This window comes from Macrotis lagotis, chromosome 1 (genome assembly GCF_037893015.1).
Source record: "Macrotis lagotis isolate mMagLag1 chromosome 1, bilby.v1.9.chrom.fasta, whole genome shotgun sequence".
Lineage (NCBI taxonomy): Eukaryota > Metazoa > Chordata > Mammalia > Peramelemorphia > Peramelidae > Macrotis > Macrotis lagotis.
In genome coordinates, this window is record NC_133658.1 from 478,551,433 (window position 1) to 478,566,563 (window position 15,131).

The 15,131-nt window shown below is 35.8% G+C and overlaps 1 long non-coding RNA gene across 2 annotated transcripts in view; it reads right to left on the reverse strand.

The window, feature by feature from the left end:
* Nucleotides 1-211: 211 nt before the first annotated feature.
* The window catches only part of LOC141506689 (uncharacterized), a 145,281-nt gene continuing 130,361 nt past the window's right edge, over nucleotides 212-15,131 (reverse strand). For both annotated transcript variants that reach the window (XR_012473962.1, XR_012473961.1), the window contains one exon: nucleotides 212-621. This is a non-coding gene — a long non-coding RNA (uncharacterized LOC141506689). The remainder of the gene's footprint in view (nucleotides 622-15,131) is intronic.

A 15,131-nucleotide genomic window follows, 5' to 3' on the forward strand; every position in this document is an offset into this window, starting at 1 on the left:
CAGCAATTCAGAAAACTTTGGACTTTGGCCAAAATTCAACTAGCAATTTTTTCATTTAAGATTCTATTCAAGAAATCTTTATCACCATGAAATCTAAAACAAATGAAGAGCAAGGACTGCAACTAATACCTTTCATTTTTCAAGTCAAAAACTGCCTTCCTATCCAATTAAAAATGGTTGCTAAATGAATAAATGAGGAGATGAATGAATGAATGAATAACCTAGACAGTCATCTGAAATTCTCAGGGAGACGTTATCTTTCTCAAATAAAGGCTAGCACATAATCGTTATTTTGCTTTTAAAAACAGAAGGGAGTAGAGGCCAGTATGCACCAGGGAGGAGAGACTGTCCACATGCAGTTAGTCAGCTTCTTTGTCACTACAAGTCAATGTCGAAAGCTGTTTGCAAAATAGCCTCTTCATTAGGTCTCCTTGCCTGAAGTCTCTCCTCTCTTGAATCAATATTTCACACTTGTTCCAGTCATCTTTCTAATAGACAGATATAATCACATCATTCTTCTGTTCAAAAATCTTCAGTCTCCTGACTTTTTACAAGATAAAATAAAAATTTCTTAGATGATATTCCATATTTTCCATCATCAAGTCTCCAATACAGATATACCTGTTAAAATAGAAACAGAAACAGTCAGATCAATTCAGTAGTTACTGAATGAATAACAAAGTCATCATAATCCAAAGGACCTCAATGACCTCAGTCACTACATGACTCAGCATACAGATTCCCTCAGGAACACAAAGAGACTCACAAGGAAAACTACCCCAAAACACTTGAATCTCACCATCTCACCACTGCACCATAAAAACATTTTACCTAACTTGATCTCTCCCTCTTTCTCCCAACTATTAGTTCTAAAGGAAATAATGTAATGCATCAGCTTAAATGTATACCACCCCAAGGTTTTGCTTCTTTTTATCCGCTCTCTATAGTAGGTTATAGAGTAGAACAGAATTTCACATAGTTTTCAGGACTACTGCTTGCTAATCCCAAAGATAAACTGCCCTGGCTAATTTAGTGTTGTACCATCAGCAATGTATTTCAACCAACATATCCAGCTTAAGTTCTCATAATTCCCCATTGTAAACATTGTCCCCATAAATTTGCCTCCCTTCATAGCTTCTCTCCCCTTCTAGCTCTGGTACTATAATCAAATCATCACTGTCATTGCTACAAGAAAGGGCCTGCCAATCAACTCCTCTGTGACTCTATGCACCATCATTGTAATTGCCCCAAACAAAATAAACCTTCCTTGCCTACCACTTCCTATAATTGTTCTCTACTATAAACTGTGCTTGTTTGTTTCTGTATATTGTGTCTAATGTTTCACTGATCAACTTCTTTATTTTTTAACCAGTACTAAATCTTTTTTAATGATTACTAGTTTATATTATAATTGGGCTCTGATAATAATAACAAACTTCCTTCCTTCCCACTCCTTTATTTATTATTACTCATGACATTATTGACCATTTGTTTCTCCAGAGGAATTTTGACATTTTTCTTTCTCTAAAAAATATTCTTTTGGCAATTTGTACTAAATTTATAAAAGTAAATTACTGAATAAGTAAATTAATTCAAGTAGAGTCATATTTTTTCTATTAGCATGACCTATCTATGAGTAATTAATGATTCGCCAATTATTCAGGTCTCTATTTATGAAAAGACCATTTTATGATTAGAATTATATAGTTCTCAGAAGCCTCTTAGTAAATAAAGTGCTAATTATTTAATTGCTTCTAAAATTATTTTGAATGGAATTTTTCAGATTCTTGTAAGCCTTTATATCTTAAACTTTATATTCCAATTGATTTATATCCCATTTACTTAATATCCCCAAAACTTTTCTGATTCTATTAGTTCTTTTGGTTAATTTTTTGACTTTTTAGAATTTTCTGGGGGGGAAAAATATCATATCATCTGGAGTAAGTAATTTTTTTTGCCTATGTTTATTCTCTCCATTTTTCTGTCCTGTAATACTACTACAGCTAGAATTACTAAATTCAATATTAGAGGCAATAATGAATATTTTCACTTTACCCTTAATCTTATCGGAAAGTTTTCTAATTTTTCTTTACAACACATAAAGTTGTAACACGGACATAAAGTTTGCCCTGGGTTTAAATAGATATGATTTACTATAATAAGGAAAGTTCAATTTATTTCTATAATTTCTGGTGTTTTATAAAAGAAATGAGTGTTGGAGTTGTAAAACTAAAAAAAACCACATTTTTAGCATCTCCTGATATAATTATTCTCACCATTTGGTACATAGAATGTGCATGTGCTCATACAGAACACAAAATTTGATATTATTAAAAGAGAAACAGAGAATACGCAGCAGACAATATCAATTCTTTTTTTTTTTAGGGTTTTTTTTTGCAAGGCAAATGGGGTTAAGTGGCTTGCCCAAGGCCATACAGCTAGGTAATTATTAAGTGTCTGAGACCGGATTTGAAGCCAGGTACTCCTGACTCCAGGACCGGTGCTTAATCCACTGCACCACCTAGCCACCCCAGAAATACCAATTCTTAATGAAACAAGATGAGCAAATGAAGAGAAGTTTACTGAAGTGAGAGCCAGATATGTATTTTTCTAGAATGGCCTCTGTGAACCAAATCCAATCTAAGTCAACAAATTTATGTACTTCTCAAAAAAAAGTGAATGATAGTTCATAACATTGCAACTGTCAATTGAGGGAAAGTGTCACACCACAATCAATAGTGCATATTTCCCATCTTGATGAAGCCTGAAAAGGTAAAAGAAAAATTCAAAGGAGATCTGGAGATCCTCATCATCACTGTACCAAAATAAGACAAACTTGCAGTTCTGGATTACTTTAACACTGGAGCAGACACAGAGTATTAGATAAGGCAGAAAGTTCCTGGGAGTAATGAAGTTGGAAAGAACAAAGCAACAGTCACTTATTACTGAAGACTTGTACATCTCATGACTTTCTCAACTCCCACATGGTCTTCCACTTATTCAATTGCAACCAAGTGGCATGAAAGTGCTTTTACAATTTGAAATGGTATTTAATAGATTACATCATTGTAAGAAAAAGAGACAGGTAAGATGTGAGAATGATGAAGTTGTCTGGTGCAGAATGCTGGATAAATCATAGACTCATCCTCTCCTAGATAAATATTCATATTCAACAAAAAGCTCTAACCTCGAGACAAGATGACTGTCAGGATACTAAACAGAACAGATTAAAGTGCTTCTTCTTTGAAAATAATTCATTGTTGACCTGGAAAGAAAATTGAGTCAGCACAAAAATTACCAACAATGGAACAGAAAAGGAGTGAGCAGCTCACAGAGACATGATATACAGCACTGCATAAGTTCATTTGGGCAAGAACACTCACAAACATCAGAATTGGTTTAATGAAAATGATGGAAAATTTCAGAAGTTGCTAAATGAGAAATAAGAATTCTCCAGAGTTTTGCATCAGGATAACTTTTCCAAGAAAGCAGCATTTAACTCCATCAAAAGTAAAATGCAAGCAAATCTTAGAAAGATGTGGAATTCTTAGCTCAGTAAGAAGGCAGATAGTGTTCAATTTTTTGCCAAAAGTAAAATTTCAAAGTACTTCTACAATTTCCTGAAATGTATTTATGGGCCCAAGACCTCTGACACATTTCAACTACTGAGGACCAAGGACAAGATCCAGCAGACAGGCTAAATACTTCCATAACATTCTCAACAGACTGTCATTGACCAATGCTGAAGTCATTGACCACATGCTTCAGGCTATAGTCAGAGGCTCTTTAGTCAATCCTCCAAATGAATAAGAAATACTGAATAGGATTAAGTTCCTATAGAGTGGCTAAGCACCTAACTCTGATTCTATCCTATCAGACATCTGTAAGGCAGGGGGTTCACTGCTCATACAGAAGCAACTAAAATCCTCCAGATTATATGGCAAGAGGAGTTTATCTTCCAGTAGATCAAGGATGCCTCCATTGTCCATCTCTATAAAGAAAAAGAAACAGGCTCTCTTGTGACAATAATAAAAAGGAAGTCTCTCAGTCATTGCCAGCAGGTTTCTTGCAAGAGTCCTCCTTCTCTGCATGATCTTTCATCTGGAAGATAGTCATCTTCTTGAAAGTTAGTGTTGCTATTGAAAGGGCCAAAGAGTGGTTGACATTGAGTTTACTATTTCACAACTCCAGGAGAAATTCCAGGAGCAAGACAGAGATCTGTACAAAATGTTCATTGACCTAACCAAGATCTTTGACTTTGATACTGTCAATCATAAGGGCTTATGGAAAATCAGGGGGAAGTTTTGTTGGCTGGTTCTTTAGTATGACAGTTTGATGATTACATTATCTCAAAGATTCTGAATGAAAGGTGATGTTTTCATACTTCCCTAGTCACCAATGGAGTGAACCAGGGCTGTATACTTGCTCCCAAGTTTTTTTTAGCATAATGTTTTCAATGACATTTTCAGACTCCTCAAAATGAGGATTAAAAATGGCATCAATGTCAGCTCCCACTGACAGTTAATTTAACTTGAAAAGGCTACAAGTCAAAACTAAAGTAGAGTAAGAGTTGGTGTGTGAACTTTTGTTTGCAAATGATTATATCCTCAATGCAACCTCTGAAGCTGAGATGAGAGAGGCTCAGTACTCTGTGATATGAGCTAAATTTGGCTTTGACAATCAACATCAAAAAAAACACAGGTACTCTACCAGCCCATAGCACACCATGCATACTTGGAACCATTATTCATGGTAAATGGAGAAATTTTGAATGTTATGGATAAGTTAACTTATCTTGGCAGTATACTTGCCAGGGATGCATTGCTAGAACTAGCTCAGCATATGGAAGGTTCTGAAAGAAAGTGGAGAGAAGATCTAGTTGGGGGGGGGGGGGCAGAGCCAAGATGGTGACAAGAACTGATTGTGTCTTAGGCTCTCTCTCATAAAACTCATCAGCTAAGGACTCTAACTAAACTTTTGAGAGACGGAACCCACAGAGGGACCCAATGAGGCAGTTCTCCTATTCAAGGTGACCTGGAAAAGAGCAGAAAGGCTGTGTTCCCCAGGGTCAGAGAGGCAGCCTGCCAGAGGGGTGACCTGCCAGAGCGAAAGAACTTCAGCCTCCCAGAGACAGCCCCAGGGTGCTAGGAGCCGCAGCTCACAGCAGCCTGGGAGTCTCCTGAGCTACGCCCCAGGGAGCACTGGGCAAAAATTGGGGGAACAGCTGGGAACCTCTGTCAGAGCGAGCATGTGAAGCCCAGCCCTCAGGCACACAGCCAGCAACATGGTCTTTCTGCAGCCCAGATCCAGGAACAGAAGCTGGCAGAGCCAGTAAGTAGGAGCCCCCAGGACATGAGCCCATTGAACCTAGGGAGGGGAGTGAAGAGAAAGACTGCCAAGCTCTGTCTTCTGCCCATGGAACAGGACTCTGGGGTTCTGACCACATTCAGATCCTGATCACAGTCTAGGTGCCCCCATAGAGCAGCAGGGCCCCCTGCACCTCAGCCCCATGGCAGAGAGGGGCACATATGGTCACTCACAGACCAGGAGGGAGGACAGAGCCTCACACACTGAGACCCCTGTGGGAGTGTCCCAAAAGCTCAGGAAGCACGCCAAAACCAGGCTCAGGCTGGGAAAATGAGCAAGCAGAGAAACAAGAGGAACACCATTGAGAAATATTTTGCATATGAGCCCAAGAATGATCAAAATACTCAGTCTAAAGATGAGGAACCACAAGCTCCTGCATCTAAAGACTCCAAGAAAAACAGACATTGGGCTCAGGCTATGACAGAGCTCAAAAAAGACTTTGAAAATCAAATGAGGGAGTTAGAAGAAAAACTGGGAAAAGAAAGGAGAGAGATGTAGGAAAAACATGAAAATGAAGTCAGCAGCCTAGTCAAGGAAATCCAAAAAAAAAATGCTGAAGAAAATAGCATGCTAAAAACCAGCTTAGGTCAAATAGATAAAACAGTTCAAAAAGTTACTGAGGAGAAGAATGCTTTAAAAAGCAAAATGGGCCAGATGGAAAAAGAGATAAGAAAACTCTCTGAGGAAAACAAATCCTTCAGACAAAGAATAGAACTCAGGGAGATTGCTGATTTTATGAGAAATCAGGACTCAAAACTTCAAAACCAAAAGAATGAAAAATTAGAAGAAAATGTGAAACATCTCATTGAAAAAATAACTGACATGGAAAACAGACTTAGGAAAGATAATTTAAAAATTATTGGAATACCCAAAAGTCATGATCAGGAAAAGACATCATTTTCAAAGAATTACTACAGGAAAATTGCCCTGATATTCTAGAAGCAGAGGGCAAAATAGAAATGGAGAGAATCCACCAATCCCCCCAAGAAAGAGATCCCAAAAAGCCAACCCCCAGGAATATTATAACCAAATTCCAGAACTCCCAAGTCAAACAGAAGGACACAGTTCAAATATTGTGGAGCTGCAGTCAAGATCACACAGGACTTAGCAGCAACTACATTGGAAGCTCGTAGGGCTTGGAATACAATATACCAGAAGGCACAAGAGCTTGGAATGCAACCGAGAATCAACTACCCAGCAAAAATGAATGCCCTCTTCCAGGGAAAAAGATGAACTTTCAATGAACCAGGGGAATTTCAAATGTTCCTGTTGGAATGGCCAGAGCTGAACAGAAAGTTTGATCTTCAGATAGAGGACTCAGGTGAAGCATGGAAATTGAAGGAGAGGGGGAAAATATAAGGGACTTAATGATGATGAACTGCATGTATTCCTGCATAGAAAAATGACACTGATAATACCCATATGAACCTTCTCAGTTAATAGAGCAGGTAGAGGGAGCTTTTATAGTTGAAGCACAGGAGAAAGTTGAATTTGAAGATAAAATATGGTGTAAAAATGGAGTCAATAGAAAAAAGGGAAATGTAATGGGAGAAGGAAAAAGGAGAGGGGGGAATAAGCCAAGATATCTCATATAGTAAGTTTTTTCTTTATTACGATGAGCTATTGCAATGATATGGAAGGGGGAAAGGCAAGGGGGAATGAAGGAATCTTTGCTCTCATCAGAGGTGGCTAGGAGAGGAAACAGCATATATATACAATGGGGTATAGGCATCTGGAGTAAGAAGGAGAAGGGGGGACAGGGGGAAGGGGGGATGTGAATGATGGAGGAGAGGATTGACCATGGGGGTCGAGTGGTCAGATATAACACATTTTCCTTTTTACTTCTTGCAAGGGATGGGGATTGGATGGCCTGTCCAGGACCACAGGGCCAGGTGTATGCTGGGCCTAAGGGGTGGTATGGGGGCTTGGGGCCTCTTGGCCCCAGGACCAGGGATCTGTCTGCTACGCCACTCAGCTACCCTACAGCAGAGTCAGAGTGAAAGGAGAGAGAAAATATAATACATGGTAATGGAGAAATACGAAAGGAGGGAGTTGTGATCAGCAATGGCAATGGTGGAAAAATAAGGAAGTAACTTTTGCGATGGACTTACCATAAAGAATGGGATCCACTGGCGACAGAGTTGTTGGTGTTGGAACAAAGACTTAAGCACATTTTTTATTATTATTATTTGGGGGGGGTGGCAAATAGGGCTGGGTGGTCTGCCTGGAGCCACATAGCAGAGTGATCGTTGGGTGTCTGAGGCTGGATTTGGACCCAGGTGCTCCTGGCCCAAGGACCAATGCTCTGTCTGCCACCAAGCTACCCCTACTATTATTACTATTTTATTTTATTTGGGGTCTTTATTTTTCTTTTTTTGGTTTTTGCAGGGCAGTGGGGTTGGGGTGGCTTGCATATCACACAGCTGGGTAATTGTTGGGTGTATGGGGCCGGATATGGGTTCGGGTGCTCCTGGCTCCAGGGCTGGGGCTCTGTCCATTGCGCCACCTGGCCATACCTACAATTATTACTATTTTTTTTATTTTAATTTTTTTCTCTCCCCTTTACTTTATCGCTCAAGTGAGTCTATATTTTCTGGGGGGAGGGAGTATTCTGTTTACTCTTAAACAAGAATATTTTATTAATGTATAAAAAACATTATTTGTACAAAAAGAGAATAAATAAATATTAAAATGAAAAAAAAAAAGTGGAGAGAAGAACTATTAGGCCGCATACAAAACTGAATAACTAGAAAATTCATTGTGCTAATTTCACTATTATATGCCTGTGAAACCTAAACAATCTATCAGCAAAATGCCAGAAAACTAAACCACTTCCACTTGAATAGTCTTAGGAAGATTCTGAAGATTGTCAGGTAAAATAAGGTGCTAAACAATGAGGTCCTCTCTTGAGGATGCCTAGCATTGATGCTCTACTGCAAAGAGTGCAACTTTGATGGACTGACCTTGTAACACGAATGCAAATGCACAATTACCTAATAAATTATTTTCACAAGTCTAGGTATGAAAAGGTTATGTTAAGGGATTATTTTAGTTTCAATATCTATTTCTTTCTCCAATTCAATTAATTTTTCCTTTAAGTATTTAGATTCTATGCTATTTGATATATATTCATGTATATGGATTCAATTCATTATTTATTGTGTTTTTATTTGCAATTATATATTTGCAATTATATATTATATATTTGCAATTATTTATTTGCATTATACCCTACTTTTCTCTTTTGATCATGTCTATAATTATCATACCATGCCATTATCTGAAATTATGATTGCTACTCTGACTTTCTTACCTTAACTGAAGCATGATCAATTTTGCCCCAGGCCTTCATTTTAACTCTTTGTGACTCAAGTGTTTTTCTTTTGAACAACATATTCTCAGATTCTATTTTTTTTCTGATCTCCAATCTTCACAAGGAAGAAAAGAGTAGGAATTTCCTCTCATGCCTCCCCCATCTCCTTGTCTGATCTACAGAAGAGACCAAAGAAGTCTAAAAATTGCCTTAATCGGCAATTATTGGATAGACTCACCAAATGGAAAAAGATAAAAATGCCAAGTTAAAATACAAAGTATTCTTTAAAATTTTACAAAGCAGGATGATGGAAAATTATAAGCTTTATCATCTCATAAAGTAAGGGAAAAGATAAAATAAGTTTAAGCAAGCTTATTAAGATATACAATCAGACAAAGTCATCATAAGGAAATTTAAGGATAAAAAATAGAAATAGGACTACAAACAGAAAAAAAGATAAAAATTTTAAAACAATCTTGAGGGATGGTAGAATCACTACATTTAAACTCTTATCATCATAGTTCCTGAGGTTCTTACAGAGGACCTTAATATAGTACTTAAAAAATTGGGAAAATCAGGAAATTAGGACCATGTATATTTCAAGGAATTCCAGAAGGTAATACATAAGTCATAACATTGAAAGACTAATATATAAAGTATCTGAAATAGGTGACAATAACAAAAGGCATAGAAAGATTCTAAATAAATAAATAAATAAATATTCAAAAAGTAGTCTGGAGAACATCACTAAGAACTTACCAATATAGCAACACCCTCCTTTTATAAAAAAAAAATCTTTATAAGGATCATCTAAACATTAATTGTAAACATATTTGATGAGGATATCAGTAGTTAACAAATAGTGTTCATAAGCCATACTTTAAAGAATGTATTGCATCTTTACCATCTCACAATTGAAAGAAAGATATAAATTGAAGTGGTTATTATTTGGTTATCAAAAGAAAGCATTCAAACTGGTAGAAAAAAATATCATCATATAAGTTCCTTTGTCTCTCCAAGGAGAACCTTTGAGACATTCTACCACTTAATTCTTTTGTCATACAGTTTTTTATCACAAAAATATGAATATGAATATAAATCAGTTGTTCTAATATTAAATCAATCTATGGTCCTTCAAGTCAAATATTGGTCAGTTAGTCAAAGATCTCACATTTCTCTATTGCCTATCACAATGTCTGGCATATAGTGATATTTAATAAATGCCTTTTGGCTGTTTGATTATTTCATTGATTGTTTCATATGCTGATATTAGTGAGTTCTGCATCAAAGAAAGGAAATGTCCTCTGCTCAAGAGAGGAACTCTTTCCATATGAGACTGCTTACATATTAACTATTACTCTTTTCTTTATATACTGTTATTGTTTGCCCTTCATTCTCAAAGAGGACTGTGACATCAGGAAGGTGATATCTGGTCATTGTTTGTTTTCATCATGAAAGAAATCACTTGAATGACTGAATAATGTGCAGATGTCTAATTTATAGTTAGAGAAAAGCATAGACAAATCAAGAATAAGCTCTTTTAATAAGAGGGCATTATAAGAAAGACACCAAGGAATCAACTCTTTTCACTTGTAGTCTAAAGACAAAGAAGATGGCCAATATGGTTATTTTCTAGTTTTGAAAAATTATTTCATATTATTACTAAATTATTATTATTATTACTGTTTCCATTGTTTGATGTGATTAAAAGTGAAGTAAAATCAGCAATAATGAATATATTTGTGCTTTGTTGCTTTTTTAAAAAAAAATTACATAAAAAATGTGTCTTTTAGTTGGACAGAAAAGCAGACTAGGTGATATAAACAGACTTTTTAAATTTTCATTTTTTTAATTTCAATTCATTTCCCATATCTGGAGACTCTTTAACATACAGAAGTCTGCCCTCCCACGTACCCAAAATTCATATGACTGAATTTATTTAGATAAAATAAAGATTGACCTTTTTCTAAAATTTAATCCAACTTGTGGAAAGTCATTGTTGAAAGGGTGTGTGTATATGTCTATGTATCTGTGTGTCTGTGTGTTTAAGACAATGTTCATACTCCAGGGTGAACTCTGCAGTGCCTGCCTCTAGGTGTAGCCAGAATCAAGAAAAAATAAGAAAGATCTGTTAAACTTGTCTGCTTCAATTGATTTGAATAAATGGAAAAAAACTGGAAAGTCTGAAATTCATAAATTCCTTTCACTCTCTTTGTGTTTCAGGACTGTTTTGCAGACCCTGAGAGTTCAGAAAGTTCAGATGAGCTGCTTAAAAAATATTCAAACGGGGCAGCTAGGTGGCGCAGCGGATAAAGCACTGGCCCTGGAGTCAGGAGTACCTGGGCTCAAATCCAGTCTCAGACACTTAATAATTACCTAGCCATGTGGCCCTGGGCAAGCCACTTAACCTTGTTTGCCTTGCAAAATCCTAAAAAAAAAAAAAAATTCAAACACTAAGGTGTCTCCAAATATTAAGAGTCACTATTCATTCCTTCATGCAAAGTAGATCAAACCAAAAACAAAGATCTTGAATAAAGACTAAAAATTTTATACTTATAGCAAGGAAGAATAATTAAGAGGGAGACTGGCAAAGATAACAGGCTAGAAAGAAGCAGTATAGCCTAGCTCACTTTTAGAATTCTTCCAAAAAAGATTGAGGACCAAATAGTAATTGAAAACTCAAGATGAAACCCTAATGGACAATTTTTTCAGACTAAGGTCATGGATTCAGCCCAATGATCTAGACCAGGGGAGAGTTTGAAGCTGTCTCCCTGGTCCTGGAAAAAAGAACTTTGATTCAGGCAAGTGAAGAGGACAATAACTGAAGGAATGGACCTACACCATAGTCACTCTGAACCTAAAGAGTCCTCTACAGTTATCCTTTCCAAGTGACCAGGGTTAGGAATACAATCTGGAAAATCTGCATAAAATTTTTTGTACTTCCTTTTGTATCAAAGAAGTTTGAATTATTATGGCATTAAAAGATAAAATATGTTGTTATTATTATTATTCAATGCTATACATATATTTTATGCATTCCTGAGTTTCTAAACTTTTTTGCACCTTCTATTAGCCTTTGCCTATCATCTGCAGCTTCCACAAAACTTCCCAAAAATTCCCATTTAATTTCTTTTGCTGACCCTCAATATATCAAAACTGTATTGGGGGAAAGTCACAATGTGAAAAAAAAAAACAACTGTAGCTAGCTTACAAAGACTACGACCAGAAAATGTCTATTAAAGTCACCACCAGAACTAAAATGAGAGAGCCTGCAAATCTCAAATCAGCAGGTTTGGTCTGTCAATATGCTCTATCACATTGCTCAGATTCAACTAAAAATTCACAACTTCTTGCCCTTGAGCTGCTTCTGAGATCCTTGAAAGATCTATTTGACCACTAAGAAAAACATAACTGAGCCATCCTGGCCTTCCTGGTACTTTGGTCTGAACTCTGGGAAAAAGCAGAAGTCACCTCCAGGGTCTCTGTTCATTTACCTTCCCAGCTCCCAGTGCTAGACACAGGTGCAAAGAAGCTTACATAAAATCAATTTAAAAAATTGTGACTTAAATAATCACCTAATTTTAGAAGTAAAAAGGGCCTTAGATAGCATCTAATCCCCATTTGACAGACCAGAGAGTTGAAATTCCAAAATATCACATGATTTATCCAATGTCTGAGTTATATTAATTAATCAGTTAGTTGATGTCAAAGCTTTAGCTAAAACCCAAATTTTCGTTTGGTCCAGTGCTCTCTACATATATCTATTACCAAAGCTATTCATCTGAGCACAAATTTTTTCTTTAACTATGGCAACTAGGAAACACCAACCACATGCCATGTCTTAATAATATAATATTAAAATCTAGAATTTATTCAACACTATGTGCTAAGCACTTTACAAATATTATCTCATTTGGTTCTCATAACAACCCTGGAAGTAGGTGCTATTACTATCCTCATTTTACACTTGAAGAAACTGAGGTAAACAGAGTTTACCCTAGTAAATGTCTAAGGCTAAATTTGAATTCATGTCTTCCTAACTCCAGGCTCAGCACTGTCTCCATTGTAACACCTAGATGCCAAAATAGATCATGACATAAGTTAAAAGGTTTATAATTTTATTTCATTTCACAAGCCTGAATTTTTTTTCTAGGTAGAAAAACTCAGTTATTATGTATGATGAAGGTGTAACTTTTCATTTAAGATAATCTTGGGAACAATTAAACAAATAAAAACAATCAAATATTCCCATATTCTATATGTATACTTATTCACTTTTCCTGTGTGATGTCAAATAATGTTAACATTAGCTACACATTTTGGGTTTTTTTGTTTTGTTTTGCAAGCAATCATAATTCTCTTCCAAAGGTAAATACCAAAAGTTGGAAAACTATCCAACTTGTAGAAACCAAGCAATTTTAAAAGTTCAATCAAACCAAGTATTTTTGTTTGTTTGCTTTTTCCCAAGACTAAACTAAAAGGGAGCTCTAAAATTCATGGATGTGATCTGCTGGATTACAACATCTATTTCAGAAAAAAAAAAAAGATTTGTACCCATATTTGAATTGCTACTCTGCTAGGTCCTACACAAAACAAAATAAAGATGAGCCTTTGAGAATTAGTCAGAGTCCACTTAGAAAATCCAATAAAACCCTTTTGACATCCATTTTCATTTCATTTACATTTCCTTGTCTTATACCAACTTGGATTGCAAATAGAAAAGAAAAATAATTAAGAAAGATGATTAAGAAAAATTAATGAATAAAGAAAAATAATGAATAAAGTTCACTGAGTACAAAAAACTACTTGGATCTACTCTCCATTGTGATTCTCAAATGAAAAAGGATGGGTAACAAAAGTGTCCACATCCTTTGACCCAGAGATCCTACTGCTAGGTATATATCTAATGAACTTTAATCTTAAAAATAAAGGTCCCATATAAGCCAAACTATTTATAGCAGCATTTTTTATAATAACAAAGAGCTATGAAAGTAAATGTTTATTTATTAAATAAGATTTTTTAAAGAGTACACAAATAAAATAGAATATTACTGCATTGTTAGAAGTTATAAAAATTACAGAGAAATATAGGAAAACATGAATTAATATATAAACAAAGAAAAACATCTTTCTTTTTATCCTCAATGCCTAGAATCATGCCTTATCACATTGTAGGCTCTTAATAAAAGCTACTTGACTGACCAATTCCATGCCTTCCATAGTCCAGTTAAACTAGCATTATCAATATTTTCCTGGCTCCCCTTACTAATTGTAACCAAATACCTGAAAGACTCTACTTCCCTACTTCATCCTTGTATAATCTCTGGTTTTCTTCAATATTCAATTTAAACATCAATTTTTGAGAGGCCTTTCTAGCGTCCCACTTCTACTGCTTCCCCTTCCTCCAATGATATGTCATATCTGTTTTATATGTGTTCTTGAATACCTATATATGTGAATTTTGTTATTTCCCTCATTAAAATGGAAGCTCTTTGAGTTTTAAGGTTGTTTTGATTTTGTCCACAGTGCTTGAACCATAGTAGACTCTCCTCATTGTTAAACTTCTTTGAAAAGTTGTTTATACTCAAATAACTATTTCCTCACTATCCACACTCTCACTTGACTATTTATTTTTGTTTCATTTGTTTGGGTTTTTTCCCCAATGTGGGGCATGAAGTAGAGAAAAAATAATTCTTAAATGTAAAAACAAAAACAACAAAACCAAAAGACAACACTGTTCTGTCTGACTTATGGCCCACCACTCTTAATTGCCAAATAAAATAGACTTGCTTCTTGCAGCCATTGAAACGGCAGACTACATCCTGCCACTTATGACTCTTTCCTCCTTGGCTGCAAGTACAGAATATTTTCATGATTCTGATACTTTTAAAACTGATCCTTCCCTGATATTCTCATTGAATTATCATTTTCTTCAGATTTTAATGTAGATATTCCTCCAAGGATGTATCCTCAACTCTTTTCTCTTCACATTTGCTCCCTTTCCAATCCCATTCACTTGTATTTCAACCATTCACTTCTATTTCAACATACACCTCTATGCAGATAATTCCCATATCTGTTTCTCATATGAACTAGAAAACATGCCTAAATCTCCACTGAGCTTTAGAACTTCTCTGCAGTCCTCATTTCCTCATCTGTAAAGTGAGGAAGGTTATTAAATTAGTAATTCTCAGTTTTCTGTTTTTAATATTTTGATGAGTGTATTCAATAAAATTGGGGTGTTTAGTAGCCCAATGTATTTAATTTTATGCATTTAAAACTATAATTCTATAAGGGGGGTTTTGTGATCCCAAAGAGGCCAACAACCCACAAAAAAAAAAAGCTAAGAATACCTTTGGCACTTTCCAAGTTGAAATCCCTGATTCTAGGATCCTATATTCAAACCCCTCCTTTCTGACTTGCTATTTCTTGCTTTGGCACCAACATTTAT